Source organism: Pantherophis guttatus, chromosome 2 (genome assembly GCF_059756535.1).
Source record: "Pantherophis guttatus breed Tessera chromosome 2, ASM5975653v1, whole genome shotgun sequence".
NCBI lineage: Eukaryota > Metazoa > Chordata > Lepidosauria > Squamata > Colubridae > Pantherophis > Pantherophis guttatus.
In genome coordinates this window covers 163,018,178-163,036,851 of record NC_142064.1, presented here as the reverse complement: position 1 = coordinate 163,036,851, position 18,674 = coordinate 163,018,178, and the positions used below count along the sequence as shown (strand labels likewise).

The 18,674-nt window shown below is 39.0% G+C and overlaps 1 protein-coding gene across 4 annotated transcripts in view; it reads right to left on the bottom strand.

Annotated features, from left to right (window-relative positions):
* UNK (unk zinc finger) overlaps positions 1 to 18,674 on the bottom strand; it is a 67,136-nt gene that overhangs the window by 47,571 nt on the left and 891 nt on the right. The window lies entirely within an intron of this gene.

The following is an 18,674-nucleotide window of genomic DNA, read 5'->3' as shown; positions in this document are numbered from 1 at the left end:
CACTGAATCAATTAGAGCCCCCAGATGGAGTAAACGAGTAGAAGGGACCAGGTGGCTCTTCTCCAAATTAATGGAGAAGCCATGAGCAGCCAGAGTCTGGAGCGTCAATTGTAGGTCAGAGGAAGCCTGCTGCTGGGAGGAGGACAAAATTAAAATATCGTCTAAATAGCATAACAGACGAACAGATTTAGACCTAAGGGAAGCTGCCAAGGCAGCCAGTACCTTGGTAAAGGTACGAGGGGCCGACGAAAGGCCAAAGGGTAAAGCCCGATATTGGTAATGGCGCCCCCAGTAGCAGAACCTAAGGAACCTCCTATGGGATGGGAGGATGGGGATATGTAGATAGGCCTCAGTGAGGTCTATAGAAGAGAGGAGATCGCCCCTCCTAATGCCGTCAAGGATGGATTTCAACGACTGCATCTTAAACTTACGGTACGCAACATACCGATTAAGAAGTTTAAGGTCCAGAATAGGTCTCCACCCCCCCGAAGACTTTGGAACAAGGAAGACACGGGAGTAAAAACCCATGCCTTGCTCAATCTCGGGCACGGGTTGAATGGCCCAGATTGAAAGCAAATGCTGAACCGCCGAATCCATAAGGGACCGTTTTCGGATGTCATTCGAAAGTGGGCAGCGAACAAAAAACCTCGGAGGGGGGGGAGAGAAATTCAATGGCCAAACCGGATCGGAGGGTGGCCAGAACCCATTGGTCGGAAGTGGAACCTTCCCAAATAGGGGCGAAAAGGGCCAATCTGCCCCCAATGGGAGGACCTGGGATGCAGTTAGTGACGGCGTCTGGAGAAACGACCTCCTCCCCCTCGAAAGGGCCATTTGGAAACAAAGGTCCTACCTCTGGGCGCCCTGTCTTGAACGCCCCGCTGCCTAGCCTGGAAACCCCCTTGCGACCTAGCCGAGGAAGCAGGAAAGGAGGACCCGTCGTAGAAACGAGCTTGAGGACGATATGAGTAAGGATGAAACCTTGCATCACCCCTACGGAAGACCGGCTGAAGGACTTTCTTCTTGTCCTTGGTTTCCGTGAGAAAAGCATCGAGGGGTTCCCCGAAGAGCTTAGACCCAGAAAAGGGGACTGAAGCCAGGCGCCACTTGTGCCTGGCATCCGCTTGCCAGTAGCGAAGCCAGACTAAAGGCCGTGCAGTAACAGAAGAGGTGAGGGACTTGGCCGCAAAGTGGGCGGCATTAAGGGAGGCGTCCGCTGAGAACTGAGTGGCGGCAATGATCTTATTCAGTTCCTGTTTGACATGGACATCCCCAGAGGCCAAGGTCTCTTGCAAATGGCGAAGCCATAGAAGAGTCGTTCGGTTAAAAAACGACGCAGTTGATGCCGCACGGATGGCCCAGGCAGCCCCTTGATGCGCCCGTTGTAAAACCTGCTCCGCCCGACGCTCCTCAGGACGAAGGCCTTCGTCTGAAGTGCCAGGAACCGGTACATGTGGCAAGAGGGCAGCAACCGGAGCATCGATGGATGGAACTTGAAGCAGGTCAGCTAAGTCCGGAGCCACGCATTAGTTCCGCCGGTCCGTAGAGGAAAGCGATGGGACAGAGGCAGGGGAGGACCACTGCTTCCGGATGACATCGAGAAACAGAGGGGGGGTAGGGATTATGTCTATAGGCCTGGGTGGTTCGGCAAAAAGCGAATTCAGAGCCCCTTGAGAAGTCGAAGGGGCAGGCTGCGCAGAAGGCGGGGATCCCAGCTGAGCCGTGAGGACAGCCTTGTGTAATAGAGATTTGAACAAGGCCTGAGGAAAAAGGCCCGTAAAGGCAGGCTGGTCCGGAGGGAGGCCTTCATCCTCAGAAAGGTCCAAATCCTGCGAAACCTCCTCAGCCAGTGAAGAGGCATGGCTCGAGACGGAGGCAATGGGAGAATCCGGAGCATCTATGGAAAGCACATCATCTTGAGAGACATCCACCCGAGGGGCAGAGAGGCCGGAACGGAGAGAAGCAGCTCTACTAACATGCCCAACTTGGGATGCTAACGATTGTTGTACCGCTGTGGCAATCCATTGATGAATTTGAGCAGGTGAAACGTAATCTAGTTGTTGTGCCACACCAGCTTCGGATACGGGTGGGGGAGGTGCTGAAACCGACCCAGAGGAAGCCTGCAACGTGGATGGAGGAGTGTCAGGATTCGTTGCCAGATCAGGATCTGACACCGCGGCACCCCACAAAGCAGCGGGTTGAATCACAGCAGGGCAGTCCTGGAGGGAAATATGATCGACTTGGACTGCAGGGTTAGCAGCTGATGAAGTCTGAGGAGCAACCATAGGCGTCTCCTTGGCAAATTGCTGGTGGCAGCTGGCCTTGGCACATAGTTTCTGAAGTACCTTGTCCCGGCGAGCTTCAGCACGGGAAGGGCGAGAGTGTGAAGAGGATTTATGATGAGGCCTGGAATGGGATCCAGAGGATACCTCCTTATTAGAAGAAGAGGAGGCCCCTAAAGGTGGAATATCCTCCGAGCGTCTCGCTTTACGACAATGCTTCGATTTATGAGAAGCCTTGGGCATGATGAAGCAGTGACACTGATAGACAAAAATAATCTCAATATGCTTAGTAAGTGGCCTAGAAGGCACAGGTGAAACCTGGAGGCCCCAAGCAATAGTGCCTTGTTAAATGCGATAGGGCTGGAAACTGGAAACAAGCCAAAGTAGTCAATGATGGGAGCGCAGCCACGCTCCACGTGAGAGGGTAGGTACAGAGCCGAACCAATCCAGTTATGCCCTTTATCAGCAGCAGCAATTAATCGCAAATGAGGAGGGGGGGCGCGAAGCTCCACCAACAATAATCACCAAGGTGAAAGGTAGCTGTGTTTCCAATAGCAGGGGGGCGTGAAAAAACCCCACCGAGCCGTCTAAATTGCTGCTGACAGCTCCCCCAAGGCTACAACATGCGGCACAGCGGAGCGCTGACAGGAAATTCAAATGAGGGCCGACAAGCGGCTAGTCAGCTTTCGCGCCCAAATTCCTCTTCGGGCGACGCCGCAGCCGAGAGGAGAAGTTAAAATGCTGCCGCGTCCCCGAAGTGCAGCCAGAATGCACGCTTTACCAATAATAGATGGGGGCGCAAGGCTCCACGAAAAGGCTCCGAAATTTAAATATAGAAAGGGACGCCGAAAAACAAACTGAGAGAAGCGGCTGTGAGAAATGGCTGCCGGGGAATATTAAGGGGAGCGCGAAAACTCCACAACTGTCAATCTGCCTTTGAATTCAGCAGAAACGGGAGCAAAAAACTCCACCAATCCACAAAAGAGCACGGTAAGAAATAAAGGGGGAAAGGAAAACCCAGGAAGGGCAACAGCCCCCCTCCCCCCGGCTAACAGCCAGATGGTTACAGGGGAAAACCTTACTGTGAACTAGGAGGCAAGCAGTCCAGTAACGATCCAGAGTCAAACCAAGAAATTCTACTACAGACTAAGCCAAATCGAGATCCAAAGAAATTCCAGTAACAATCCAGGTCAAAACCAACAAAGCCACAATAAAGGACAAGTAGGAAAAATAGAAAGGCAAGAGCAACAGTCCCACACGCCTGTCTAGGCTGACAGACTGAGCCAAAAGCTGGGTCTGCCCAGTAACAAGGGCGGGACTTAACCAACTTTGACGGGCTCAGTCTATCGGCTTAGCAGATGACCAAACCCATCCTGGCTGCTGTCTCCACCCACAATGGAGAATTCACATTATTCTGTATTTAGACCAGTGGTTCTCAACCTTTTCTTCACCATAATCCTCCTTTAAATATATTTTGTGGCCTGAACTATGGCCATGGACTCCCAAGACTTAACTCAAGATTTAAATCATAACATTTCTTCAAGCCTTCACAGACCCCATGTTACGACATCGCGGCCCACAACGGTCCATGGACCACAGGTTGAAAACCATTGATTTAAACTATTGGGATTTGATTTTATCCCGTACCCAATGAATTTCAAAACAGTGACTTAAACAGCAGTAAACTATTTATAATAAACATTCAGCTTAACTGGGGTTTTGATTCTTCAACAGTCACTAAACAGGTGTGCTATTAATGTCTCTTCTGAGAAGCAAATTCCAACTAGCCCACCATCAAAAACACCATGCCCTCCCCCCTTACTGAATGTCTGATCCTTTTGCAATTCTGGGATAGAATTCCATTTAATAAATAAATACATAAATAAAAGTAGGCATTATTCATCTGCTTAGCCAGGAAGCTGTTATTGTTTTATAATAAATTCTTAAAATATAACATTATCAACTGATATCCATTTTTTAAGTAATCTGACATTATAGCCATCTAGTCCTAATTTCAAGTTAATATTGAAACATTTCTGTTAACATTTCACCTGCATTTACTTGTTTTATTGGCACAGGAACAAAAGAGAGAAAAATACTCCTACGATTATTTCAAGTGATATCAAGTGGTATTCTGGACATTAGCTATCTCCAGAAAACAGAAGAATTTGCTTTGATCATAATATAACACTACAAGATTGGTATTAAAAATTATATGACAGGGGCATGTAACAATTTCCTAACAGTTTTGCAATGAAAAGTTCACTGGAATACCTGTATCTCCCACAGCAAAAAGACATTTGAAAATTGATGTTTTAAGCAGCCTTCTCTTACCTCTACCACCGCTTCACTCACAGCTTTCAGTGGTTGCTCTTCAAAAAACAAAAGCAAAGACAAGTCAGGATCCTGACAAATACACTTCCTGTGGTGTCCCTCATTTGGCCATAGTTCTGAATTTTTATCTCCTCCCTACTTTGTTGGTTCAGATATCAAGAGAAAAAAATTCAGGAAACTGAAATACCTAGTAATAACTAACTGAAGGGAAGAGTTGGTGCTTAACAGAAACTCAGTAATACATAGCTTACTGCTACGTCAGTAACATGAAGTTTCTTTCAAGCACCTCAGAAGTATTTGCCCTGTAAAGACATGATTGAAATGATGTATTTCTTGTCCTCGGTTAATAAAAAAGGCATATGGCCTATCTTTATTTATGTATCTAATAGCTTAATCTTGGATTTGATTATTTAAAATTATCTTTTTAACATTTAAAGTTTTAAGAAATGGATAATCTTCAGCTATTCATTAGAATGTGCCCAGTAACTATATATTTACAAACAACCAAATATAAGATATATAGAATAATTTTATCAATTTAGGAAAGAAGAAAAAAATATAAAAATATGGTAAATAAAATACATTGTATTTTAATTTTATTTTATTTCTAGAACAATATTTATCCTACCCTTCAGGTATCTAGATACCTTTCAGGGAAGAGTCTTGCAAGCAAGTCCAATTAAAAAACAGAAACAGAGATCTCAGAATAAATATTTTCAAAACATATTTTCAGTACCAGGACACAATTCAGAGCTTCAAAACAATAATGAGGAACAACTCACAGATACAATACTGAAACCATATGTTTATGACTTGAAATAAAAAATTATTTAAAGTTAGTGTTCTTCTTTGTAAAGCAAGTTTCTGTCCATTCATGCAAAATATTTTCAGGTTCCGCCTTCAGGAGCAGCAATTTTTTAGTGGCAAGTACTTTCAAAGGATAGCACGAGTAATAAAAATAAAAATGTATAAAAATCTGAAATTTCACTGCCAAAGCAGCAGGCGCACACACATTTTAAGCTGTTCAAAGTCATTGGGAGGCATATAAATTTATATACTACTAAATGAGTGAAAAGATGAACCATAGAGCAAAACATTTTGAACTATGATACTTCAAACGGGTTAACCCATAAAATTCATCCAAAATCTGGGAGTCATGACTCTTGGACAGTTGCACTGCCCTGGAGTCATGTGGTCATTACTTATAACCTTCCCAGCCAGCGTCCAACAAGCAGTCAATGGGGAAACTGAATTCATTTAATGACCGCATGATTCATTTGACATCTGCAGTGATTCGATTAACAACTGTGGCAAAAAAGGTCATAAAATGAGGCGTAACTCACTTAAAAACTGCCTCACTTAGTAACATAAATTTTGGGCTCAACTGTGGTTATATATTGAGGACTATCTGTAATGCAAAATGAAATAAAATATTTCCTGTGCTGATGTTTGACTGTTGAATAAAGGTTATTTTCAAGGCAGATACATCTGAATGTATCTCAACTTTTCAAGGGAGATACATATCTGGATGTATCCCAGTTTTTTCCAGTGAAGATAGTACATTAGAAACCCTGTTGGTGCCTTCACCAATGACAGAGCTCCTAATGTAATGCTTCTGATAAAGAAATACTTTTGAAAGGATGAGCCAAGTATGAACAACAACAAAAACAGAACAATAAAAGAAGCAGCCTGAAGAAAATATGGTAATTCATGACAGAAAAAACGTTCAGTTTATACTAGAAAATCTCCTGGAAATTTAGCACATTAATTGTATTTAATGAAAATGTTTTAGTGCAAATTGTTTTGGGAAAAACCCACATTAGTGGCTGATAGTTTACCCTCTTCCCCTCCTTAATACAGTAGTAGCAATATTAGTAATATTGCAACTGGGAACAGAAAAAATGTTTTGAGTCCCTGGTCTGCTAATTACTAGAAAAACAACTGCAATAAAAAAAGAGAAGGCGGTAATGCAACTCTATCCGAAAACTAGAAATGAACATATTAAATGCACAATAGAACATGTGCTAAAATGAGGGAGATGGACTGTTCAGAAATGAGAAAAATAAATAAAAATAAAACAAAAAATATATTTTATCTGTATGAATTGCATTTTCTTCTCACAGAATTCCATTTAATTATGCATCTTTAACTTTAAACTGTCTACCTTCTCACCCCATTCCTAAGAGGTCTGTAAGGGGGCATGCATAAGTGCACCAGCGTGCCTACCATCCCTGTCCATGTTTCCATGTATTCGTACTCATTTCTTATGTTTATACTTATACCTGTTTATACCTATATGCTTATGTGTTATGTTTATACTTATACTTATTTTCTCATACATGCTTGACAAATGATAGATAGATAGATAGATAGATAGATAGATAGATAGATAGATAGAGATAGATAGATAGATAGATAAATAAAATATCTTAATGTTATTCTAAAGCTAGATACAGTTAAGTACCAGTAAATTTGAATTGCAATTTAAAAAACACACATTGTTTTCACTCTCATTGGAACAACCTCTTTAGGTAGTTCTGAAACCAACTGCAGTTTAATGATAACTAACATCCAAGTCAGAATCAAGGTCTTCCCAGTTGCAACATATGTTTGTAATCGCCTGAACCATCAGAAAGAGTGAATGAAGGAAAATCAATACCTTAGAACAGTGGTACTGGAGAGAATTTTTGAGACTACTTTGGACAACAAGAACAAATCATTCAATATTAAGTGAAGTAAAACCAGACTGCTCACTGGAAGGACTAATAATGAAGCTAAAGCTTAACCATGCAGAAGCAAGAGTTACTGGAGAAGAATCTGATGTTTCGAAAAATCGAAAGCAATAAAAATACTAGCAGAATACATGATCGCTGAATACTATCATTGAGGTCGTTAGCACACATTTACAAGAACTCAAAGCAGCAGTTACTGACAGATAATCCTGGTGAACAGCTATCATGAAGAATAAACAGCGAGTAAACAAAGCCTTCAACTTAATTCATTACATGCCTTCAGTCTAAATTAAAACATTACTTTCCTCTACAATGTAAGGCAGGCATATATATGAACACAGAACTATTTTATGTGTAAGGTAAACTAAATTGCACTTGCCTTATTGACAGAGAAGTAATTTTTGCAGGCAGCACATTTTTTTTAGTTCTGCAATCACAAAGATGAATCTATCAGTTTCACAGTGTTTAATGAAGGGAGACATTTCATAGCAAGTTGATGCTCAGCAGATTTCTTCTAAGAAAAAAAAACCTTGCTGGCAAACACTGTGGGAACTACTTTTCTAACTGAGTTAACTATAAGGTACCTGTACACCACTGGCAAAATATCCACCTAATAAAGGACCTAGAGACTTGCTTCCTAGCACTGCCAAACTTAATACATGATAAAAAGGCTTTCTATCCTTTTATATTTATGTTTCAGATAAATAAACATTTTGATGCAATTTCACTTATTTCAAAATCTCTACTTAGATTGGTGGGGATTTGCTCAAAAGCCTAGGTAAAACTCTTTTTTTCTTTTTCTGGTTTATGTGACTTTAAATTAACTTAGGGAGGAAAAAAAGGACCAAGCCTTAATAGTACTGTATATAAATTAAAGTCAGAAATGCTTTCACTGATTGACGGAGCAATGAGTTCCCTTATTCTTCTTGCTGAAATGATCACCAAGAAAGCAAGTTACTATTTTAACAGAAGCTTCCTTTTAAAGGAAGCCAAGAGGAAGCTACAGATAGTTCTCAATTAATTACCATTCATTCAGCAACTGTTTGAAGTTGATCAGTCTTCAAAGTTATGGCCATTGCAGCACTACCCCCACCCTTACGTGATTAAAATATAGGCACCTGCCAGTTGGCCTGCATTTATGACCACAGTATGCACTTCAACTCTCCCCATTCACCTATCTTATCCCCATTTTTCCAGTACTACCACTGTCTCCCCCAACTAACCTTTACTGTCATTTCTTCCTGCACTGACCCAGGATAAAGGAGTTGGGTGAGGGCATAGCCTCAGGATACAAGTGCTGATCACGGCAGAGTGGTGGAGCTCATCTGCCATTGAGACCTCGCTGGGCAGAGTCAGGGAGAAGGCAGCAGGCTGGAGCCAGCGGGGTTGGCAGGGTAGCAGTACCAGGCTGGAAAAGATTACAAAACTATTTCCAAAGAGCTTGAATTCTACCATCAGTTAGATCATGTACAAATGGAGATAATTCAACACCATTGATATTCTTTTCAGAATGGTTGACCAACCAAAATCACATAAACAGCCTGGCATGTAATACTCCTGGGGGTCTCAAGAATCCCAGTGTAACATCTAGGAACTAAAAACCTCCCTTGCATTAACAAATGTCAGCATTCATGAGACAATCATCAGGAGAACCCTGTATAATAATGGTATGTGTGGCATGATTGCAAGGAGAAAGACATTACAGGTAGTCTTCAAGTTATAATCATTTATTTAAGGAACATTCTAAGTTACAATGACACTGAAAAAAAGTAACTTACAACTGGTCCTCGCAGTTATGACCATTGCAGCATCCCCATGATCATATGATTCAAATTCAGGCACTTGGCAACTGGCATGTATGTATAATAGTTTCAATGTCCTGGAGCCATGTGTTTGCTATTTGCAAACTTCTCAGCCAGTTTCTGATAAGCAAAGTCAATGGCGGTAGCTGGATTCACTTAATGACTGCACAATTCGCTTCCTAACTGTAATGATTCACTTAACGATGGCAAACAAGCTAATAAAATAGGATGCAATTCAATTAACAATTGCCTTGAGTAGCAATTGAAGTTCTGATCCCAGTTGTGTCATAAGAGGTGAGCTACTATGTATGCAAAGTGCAGGGCAGTGCCTCTCTCATCAGCAAAGACCAATACCAGATGAACTTTCACTGGTGCTGGCAATTGCAAGTTGAAAGCCACAGGGTTTAATTTGTTTAATCTCTGGGAAGGGACCAATAAACTTTGAATCAGCTTTTTGGAGATCCTGCAGATGTAAAAAAAAAAATAACTGTAGGAAGTTATACCAAATCCCCTTCTGCAATTTTAGCCCCCTCTTATCTGTGTGCATCTGCTGCAGTTTATAGATAGTCATGCTATTTCTAGTTGCTCCTTTAAGAGGCATTGGGCCACTTGCCTCTTATGCAGAAATCCAAGATGTTTCGGAACTGTGCATTTATGAATGGTAGAGGGCAGCATATGAGGTGATAGCTGAAAGTTGTCTTAAATAGGGACATACTGAAAAAATGTAGTTGTAAGCAAATTCTGCAAGGGATAGAATTTCAGGCATCTTGTTGATAGGAAGTGTAGCATCTTATATTGCTGCAATAATTGGGTAACTTTCTCAGTTTCTCCATGTAACACTGAAAGCTGCATATATGACAAAGGAATGTTAATATTTAATGTGGAAAAGGTCCTTCCAAAATTTGGATATAAACTGACTTCTTCTGTTCAAAATGATGTGATTGACCGATTCTCTATACCAGGGGTGTCAAACTCGCGGCGTCATGGCAGCATCACATGACGTATCAGGACTTTTTTCCCCTTCGCTAAACTGGGCGGGGGCGGGGCCAGCACATGATCTATCCGGGCTGTGTGCTGTGAGTTTGACACCCCTGCTCGATACCTAAACCCATGGTTCAAAAGAAGCTAAACTATTTCCTGGGCTGATTGAAATGAAATAGGTCAGTTTGTAACTACCAAATCATTGGTCAATACTTGCACTGGGATAAGTTGGTAATAAAATCTAGTAGTGATCCATTGTCCGAGGACCATGACAGAATCTTTAAAAGTTGCAGTATGCTAGATAGCTTTCTAGGAACTGGCTTTGCTCTACAGCAGGCATGACAAGAAGAAACATAACCCTTAACATCTGCATTACCCTTAGACACAAGAAGCCCCTAAAGACTTGATGGAGTTTGAACACCCCCCTCCCATTGTCCTATTTTCGTGTTGTGGCAGTGTTGTAGTACTTGTTCTCTTAGAGGAAGGGGAGTGTACAAATAACCATTGTGTAACAGCTGCCCTTCCTCTACAGTAAAAGGTGAAAAATTGTCTTGTTGGACTCCCTGAAGTTGTCCATCCAAGCCCTACCATATAGATCACAGGTGTCAAACTCGATTGTATCACATGATGTATCGCAACGTATCGCTATGTTTTTTGCCTTTGTGGAGCTTTGGGGGGCATGGCCTGCGCGTGACGCATCCAGCCCATGGGCCAGCAGTTTGACACTCCTGATATAGATCCTGCTGCTGCTATACCCAAATCTGTCATAAGAGATCAAAAGTCTCTGCTCCCAAACTTTCAAGGAGGTATGACTTACAATTGACTCATAAGTTACTGGGCTGCAGCTTGGTTTTGGGGGGAAAAACTGTGCCCAACTCATTTGTCAAGAGGTGATGGAATTGGGCGATTTGCAAAGCCTCTAAATTTTTATGGCCTCTATGAATATGTATTGGGTTGACAGCTCCTCCCAGAAAGTGCCTCTATTGCTGGAAATCAGTTTTCACTGCAAGCAACTCCTAATTAAAAATGCCATGGTTCATTTCTGCTGAGTGAAGCATCCCAGAGAAAAGGCACCTGGCAGTAGATCTGACCCCCCCTTTTTTCTCTTTTTGAAATACATTTGCTTTTACTGTGACATCTGAAGTCTGAACTATGAATGGATGGATAGGATTTAGGTGCCTTAGAAGGAGCTGTGAAGCAAAAAGTACTTTTAACTTTTGAAACACCTTTTGTTCTTGAATAGATTACAAGAATTTCCAAGCCCTTTTTAAAAAAGTTGAGACAGCTTTTATATAGTCAGCAAATTTAGGAATGAACTTCCAGTAGGAGTTAGCAAAGGCCAGAAAACACTGCACATCTAATCTGTGTGTAAAGATGTGTTGTATCTTTGCAAAATCCATTTCTGTGCTTTCAGTTGAGATCCTATACCCCAAATAGTCTAATTGAGACAGGTCAAATGCACACCAACTTTGCAAAAAGCTTGCTTTCACAGAGCCTTTGTAGGACGTTTTGACATGCAACTCCTTCAAGGAGGGATTTTCAGAATAAATCAAGATCCTTAGTTTCTTCCTTGTCTCAACTGTTCCAGCTTGCCATCTATTATTACATGTTATTGAACCAAGTCTTCCAAAATTATTTGAGGTGTCTTACTCTATCAGTTCATCTCTCAGGTCTTCAGCAAGTCCTTCTCTGAACTGGTCTCTCAGAGAGAGAGATCTTTCCATCCCACATGTCACTGCATCCCACATCTCTCACAAGTAATTTAAAATCTAAAATGTATCAACTCATTCTTCTCTATCATTCTTTCTTAATTCACTGTGAGTCTTGATACCGGATCTTCAATGTACCTTTTAAACTTTTGATGAAGTCTTAGTTTGTTCAGCAGCAGGTTGTTGTTCTTCAATGATCAGTATGGCTCATTTAGCTGCTCCTTCCATTAACAAACTTAGCCCAAAAGTTATCTTGGTCCAATCTGTGGGAAATTCTGCTGGTCTGCCAACCATAAACAGTTCATACTAAGTAAATTTGGTTCCAGCTGTTATGTTAGCTGCATCATGGCATTCTGTAAATTGGTAATTTGTATATCCACTTGCTGCTGATGTTGTAACAACGCTCAGCTAAACAATGTGATTGGCAGATAGAGGCCAATAAGATTGGAGGCCATTACTAAAAACCAAAAAAGGAGGGAGGGATCTTCTGTCTCTAAAAAGAGAGGAGGAGATCTGCAAGACTGATGTCAAACCTTCAAGGTAGCCTAGATAAGAAACCAAAACCATGACTATGAATACTACTAGTAGTTCTTGACTTATGTCCATTAAGCTTATGGACTTGTGACCTTTTATGATATGGTCATAAATGTGAAAAATGTCATAAGTTACTTTTTCAGTGCCGTTGTATCTTCAAACAGTCACAACAGTTTTGTTAATAATCGTTTTTTATTCACTCCTACTTCCCCAAACATTTTTAGCAGAAAAGCAGAATTTACACCACTGTACTTCTTTTTCTTACAAGCCAGTTCTTTAAATGAGAAATTCTGGTAGGTCTAGCACAACACTCCATATTCACAAGAAATATATCAGTCAAAATTGCACTAAATAAATATTATCTTAGCCTCAAGATATAATATGTAAACAATGTTGACTTAATATACAACCTGAACTATTACAGAATAATTCCAATAATTAGTAATTAGTAATTAGATTCTAAGTAATTAGATTCTAAGTCTGAGACCTATAGCCTAAAATGTAATCAATTAAGAGAAATAAAATAAAAGGATCTTGTAGGAAAACATTTATTGGACAGTAATCTTGAAATAAGTAATTTGAATATAATTATTTTACTCCAGTGACAGCAAAACCATGTATATGAAGCAATATCAGTTTGTACAATGTATAATGGGAAATTAAACTTATGTGCAACAATGGGACTAAATGTATAAGACTGTCACCATCATCATTTTCTGATAATAATGCAAATACTAGACTTAATCTGGCCAGCTATGCATTATTTTCTAGATAAAAGGAAATATATTAAAGTCAAAATCTGAAAGGAAGCCATGCTGAATTAATAATTCATACCTAAGGATCATTAATTTGGGACCCTAATGTTTTGCCAGTAGACATTTTATTCATGGGGCTTTGGAGTCACTGGAAGTAGGAGCCCAGCAACGTTCCAATACTCATAGCAAGTTGTCTTAATTTGAATGCAAACTTTCCCAGACTAAGGATGCAGCCCATCCTTCCTCCCATCCCCTTTGTTTGGAAATTTCTATAGTTCTGGGATTATCCCGCAACATAGGAACCTCAGATTTCAGAAATTGTTGTGGGGGGAGGGGGGTGTCTTTAAATCCAAACTCAGCAATAAGCAACATACATCAAGGTAGAAAACTGCTTCTTCAGGTTTAAGATTACAATTAAATTTAAGACAGTTGGTGAAACAATAGAACTAGTATATTGAGGATTACCTGAGTTTCCTACACTGAGCTATCTAAAATTCTGATATGCTTTATTCTGCGAGGTAGTAGTTCTGGCCTTCATTTCAAATTACTTTCCTCGAGATACTAGTGTACCAATACTTGGTACTGTATTGAACCAAGTCAGACATGGGTCATTCCTAGTGATAAAGAGAGATGGCACTTTTGTTACATTTTCTCCTATCTCCATGCATCAAAGCCTTTTCTGGTTAGAGTTTTTTCCGCAGAGCTCTTCTTTTCAAGTAGGACTCAAGCCATTAGCAGAAATCTAACTAAAGCAGTAGTGAAATCTTTAAATGTTTATGTTGTTAAATCTGTATGCTGATAAGACATTTTAGATGTAAAGTAAAATTTTCATTTGACTATAAATCTTTAGAACAGTAATAATTTTGTAAAAACTAAACAAAAACAAATATTGTTACTACATTAAACAAAAGTATATGTTAGTTAATTGTTTAAATAGCTTCCTTATGATCAACATAAACTACCACAATAAGAATGCCCACTTTCAAATTCTCCAGAATTCAGTGAAGTTAATTGTACTCTACTACAGTAAAGACAATTATTTTGTCTGGGTTTTGTTTGTTTTTGGAACAAAAGTTGGGGAACTGTCAAATATATCATTTTGCCTGATGAAATGTTCTGAAGAGCATAAACTCTGAATGCTCTTGCACAGTATTTTGGTTCATCCCACGATAACTGTTTTTTAACTATAGAGTTCAAATACATTATGAAAATGTCACCATTTTCACCTTACTACCTTTTATAGTTTTTCCCATCAAAAGTTTTTCCAGTCTCTTACACAAACTTTTTTTTACATTTAGTACGAATACCTGTTTTGTGGATTACAAATGGGCGAGTTAAAGGCCAACTGATGCACAGATTCCATTTAGCATATTCATATTTTTATGCCGATTTCACAAATATGCAGAATAACTATGGTTGTTGGATCATCATAAACCTGCATGTACTCTTCTGGTTTAAATGTTGTGGTCTATAAATTTGATAATAAATAAATAAATAATTCTATTTAAAGTACAGTTTGCTATGGAATAGCTGTTTCTAATTCTCTACAAACTAGTATATCACAATTAATAAGAACAAGCAATCCACAACCATTCCTTAGCCAATAAACTATAGTTTAATGAATCGTGAAGTGTAAATTAGACCAGATGACATTGTAGCAGAATTCAATTTCTTAAGAAGCTTAAGATTTACGTAAAGAGAGAAAAAAGCTGTTTCTAACACTTGCAGATGTGAAGGCACATTTGAAAATAGGCAGCTAAATTCCAAGAAAACTCAGGATCAAAATAGGAACTATGACCCTATTTATAAGTGACTAGGAAATAAGTGCATTACTCTGTTTTTCTCCACAATCAGGGACAGCACAACTATTTCTTCAATAACAAAAAAGATAAATTATGTCGAATAAAATCATTTAAATATTGCAGGTATTTTTCAAAAACCTTAACATTCATAATATCCTAGTATCACTTTCAGATGAGAGAAAAAATTACCTTGAGGTGAAAAAGGAGCTTTCTTTATAGTCACCAAAAGACCTTTACATACAAGTAAGTTCTATATTAAACAGGAACACAGTTTATCATAAGAAGTCTAGTCCTGGCAAAAACAGGAACCCATGGCATTACATTAACAATCATTTACAGCATTTCATTTGTGTGCACTATTGGCTTCCTTCGTGATTAGAAGTGAGCTTTGAATCCGGTTTCCAATTATTTTATTTAGGTATTTAATATGCTTTGCAGAATAACACAAACAATATATTGCCATTACAAATAAGACATGATTTGCCTAAACTCAAAGAAAAAAAGCCAACTACACATAAAAAGGAGTCAGTCTTGACTTATGCACTGTAATTTTAAATTTATGACTTAAAAACTGGTAACTCAGAAGTATAGTTCATACAAGAGACACAATTGCCTATGTTTAAATTACATGTATAAACAGTTTCAGTATTAGTAGATCCTTCATGACTGTTTTCTCACCATTCTCACTATTTCAATACAGTATCAAATTCTTTAAAAAGTTCTTTTTTTCTTGTCTAGTTAAAATCAGACCAAGGAAGATAGCGGCTATAGGTGGAATTCTACTTACATTACCCTGTTTTTAAATATATGCTACAAACAAAACAGTTCCATATATATTCTTATTTTGAAATCTAAAATCCTTTCAATTTTCACTTCTGAAAGCCTTAACAAAATATGCATCTGCCTGACAGTTAAATACAAATTACACTGAAGCTGTAGAAGTAGATTAGCGTATTTGCATTCAACTTTAAATATTATCTTAATCAAAATACTGCATTATGTATGTGGATATCAGGCTAGCTAGTATCTTGTATTTGGTTTGAGGAAGACTAGTTTCAAAGTTTTTCTTTATAAATATATGTTTCCCTCAACTGAAAGTTTCTACTTTAAAAATATAGAGAATAACAAAAATTACAAATCAGTAATAGTCTTAAGTAGTGGCACATGGTAGCCAGTTTGGTGATATGATTAAGGCATCAGGCTATAAACCTGAAGATTGTGAATCCTAGACCATAACAACAGCTGGGTGACCTTGGACTAGTCACTCTCTCATCCCTAGGAAGCAGGCAATGCAAAATAATTCCCCCCCCCCAAAAAAACCTTTTTAGGGACTAGGTCAGGCAGTCACCAGGAATCAGCACACAGGTACACACACAAATTTGGTACATGAACTGAATTTCTTATTTAAGATTGGCATCATTCACGCTGTAATGCTATGTGTAATAATTCATAAATATCCCTACAAGAAACAGACTGTCAAAAAAATTCTCCCACACACATGGGCATATTTTATGCCTATAATAATATGCCTCAGCAGCATTTGGACAGAAGACGCATAAGGGACAAGATGCAGCAACACTACACTGGTATGGTTTGGAAGGGACAGGAGACACATCCTGTTTGCAAAAACATAAGCAAAATATAAACTGTTACACATTAGTGAAAGCAAATACATCAAAGCTAGATAGAATCTGTTGCATTTGAAAGTGTGATCTATACATGTATATAAATATCTGAAAAAGCTATCTAAAACCAACTACCAGCTACACACTTTCCACACATGTGGTCATTTGATTATGCATTACTCTCCCACCCTCCTCCTCTTAATCCATCTGCTATAGATTTTCTCCCAAATCTCTAGAACTATTTTGGAAGACACTGGGATGAATGGGAACCTATTATGGTACAGATGTTATTCTACTAGAACGGGACTGTCAAACTCACGGCTTATGGGCCGGATGCATCAAACGCTGGCCATGCCCATGCCCGGTTTAGTGAAGGAGGAAAAAGCCACAATATGTCAAGTGATGCCACCATGACAACATGAGTTTGACACCCTTGCACTAGAAGATGTACACAATTGGATTTAGTGCTATGAGCTTCTTACAATATCACACAATTTATCAAAAATAATTTTAACAAGAACTTCATTTTTAAATTGTACATTTGTAAAGGAAATTAAATAGAATTCAGCATAAACAAAAACTATAAAATAAATAAAATATTCATAGCTATAAACCAATTACCAGCTCACATGGCTATTCTTTTTTGTTTTGTTAAATATATTAACTTCACATTTTTTGAAATAAACTGAGTGAAATTCAATCAGATTTTTTCACTGATATTTTAATCAGTGAAAGCAGGGAGAGGTTGAGTTTCTATAGCTCCTCCTATACACCAAGTGTCACCTCTGTATGATTCCCCCAATATCCCAATGCATTTTGAGAATACAGAGGAAAGTGTGGAAGGTGATGGTAACCAGGAAAAAACCAGCTAACATTATACTGACTTTTATTATAAATGCAATTTGCATACTGTCTGATAATCACATGCATAAATCTCTATCAACATTCAAAATTGTGACGATGTACAGCAGGTATATGAGGCTAACCTATAGACTTCCTGTTTTGCAATTAAGGACTATCTCATCAATCATTCATACAGGTTGAAACTAAGTAATTATTGTATCATCCTGTTACACACCCAGTATTGCATGTATTTAAAAGTTTTCTATTATGCTTTTAATAGGTTTGAGACATTAGCAGCACAACTGACCAATCAACTGAATAACCCTGCAGAATTAGACTAAGACCCATTTTAGTCTACCATTCTGCTTCTCACTGTCTCCAACCAGATGCTTTCAGGATGCTCACAATCGTGACATGGAGTCCTTCATATTCCCTTTCCATCACTGTTTCATTGTAATTGTTATTTGGTGGCATAGTGCCCTCATGGAGGTAATGTTTTAATATCCCCCATGAATGTATTTACTCCTTTCCAAGCCATCCGAATCAGTACCCATCACATCTCACATTAATGAATTCCTCAGATTAATGTGGAACAGGTTATGTATGACCAATTCCTTGCAAAACAAGTTTGCCAGATACAATAAAATAGATGTAGGAACAGAAGGTGTTGCTAGTACAGTAACGATACAAAATAACAATATCACAAATTAACTGTCACCAATAATGTATTTACAAGGTCCCAAAGTAGCACAGTATTTACCAACAGATCTAAAATACCTGTACCTGCTACAGCAACTGCTCTCAGATATACGAAATTATTAGGAATTCTGAACAGAAGAGGGCAACCTATAAATATAAGAGACAACTTATTCTAATACTTAACTCTTTATGTTGATGCTATTAAAACATTTTCTATGAAATCAATAGAACATAACAACGTTTGTTTATGGCTTTGTTATTTTTGCAAAGACCATTTATTTTAACCACAAGCTGAATTACCCCTCACCATATGCTACAGGGCTCAAAATTCCTTATTAAGGAACTACTGTTCCAGAGGATTCAAAGACAAAAAAAAAAAGAAAGAAAGAACAAATACAGTTCCCTTTATGCTTTTAAGTTTTATTTTGCAGGCTTGGCCAGAAACAAACACCCCCCCCCCCAAACTTCTAATGACAGCCATCAGCAAGAAAAAATGGCGAGGAAAGTCACAATACTTTTGTATATACAGTGTTTCACTTAGGATGCTCTCGATTCCACGAGACAGACCACGAGTACAGA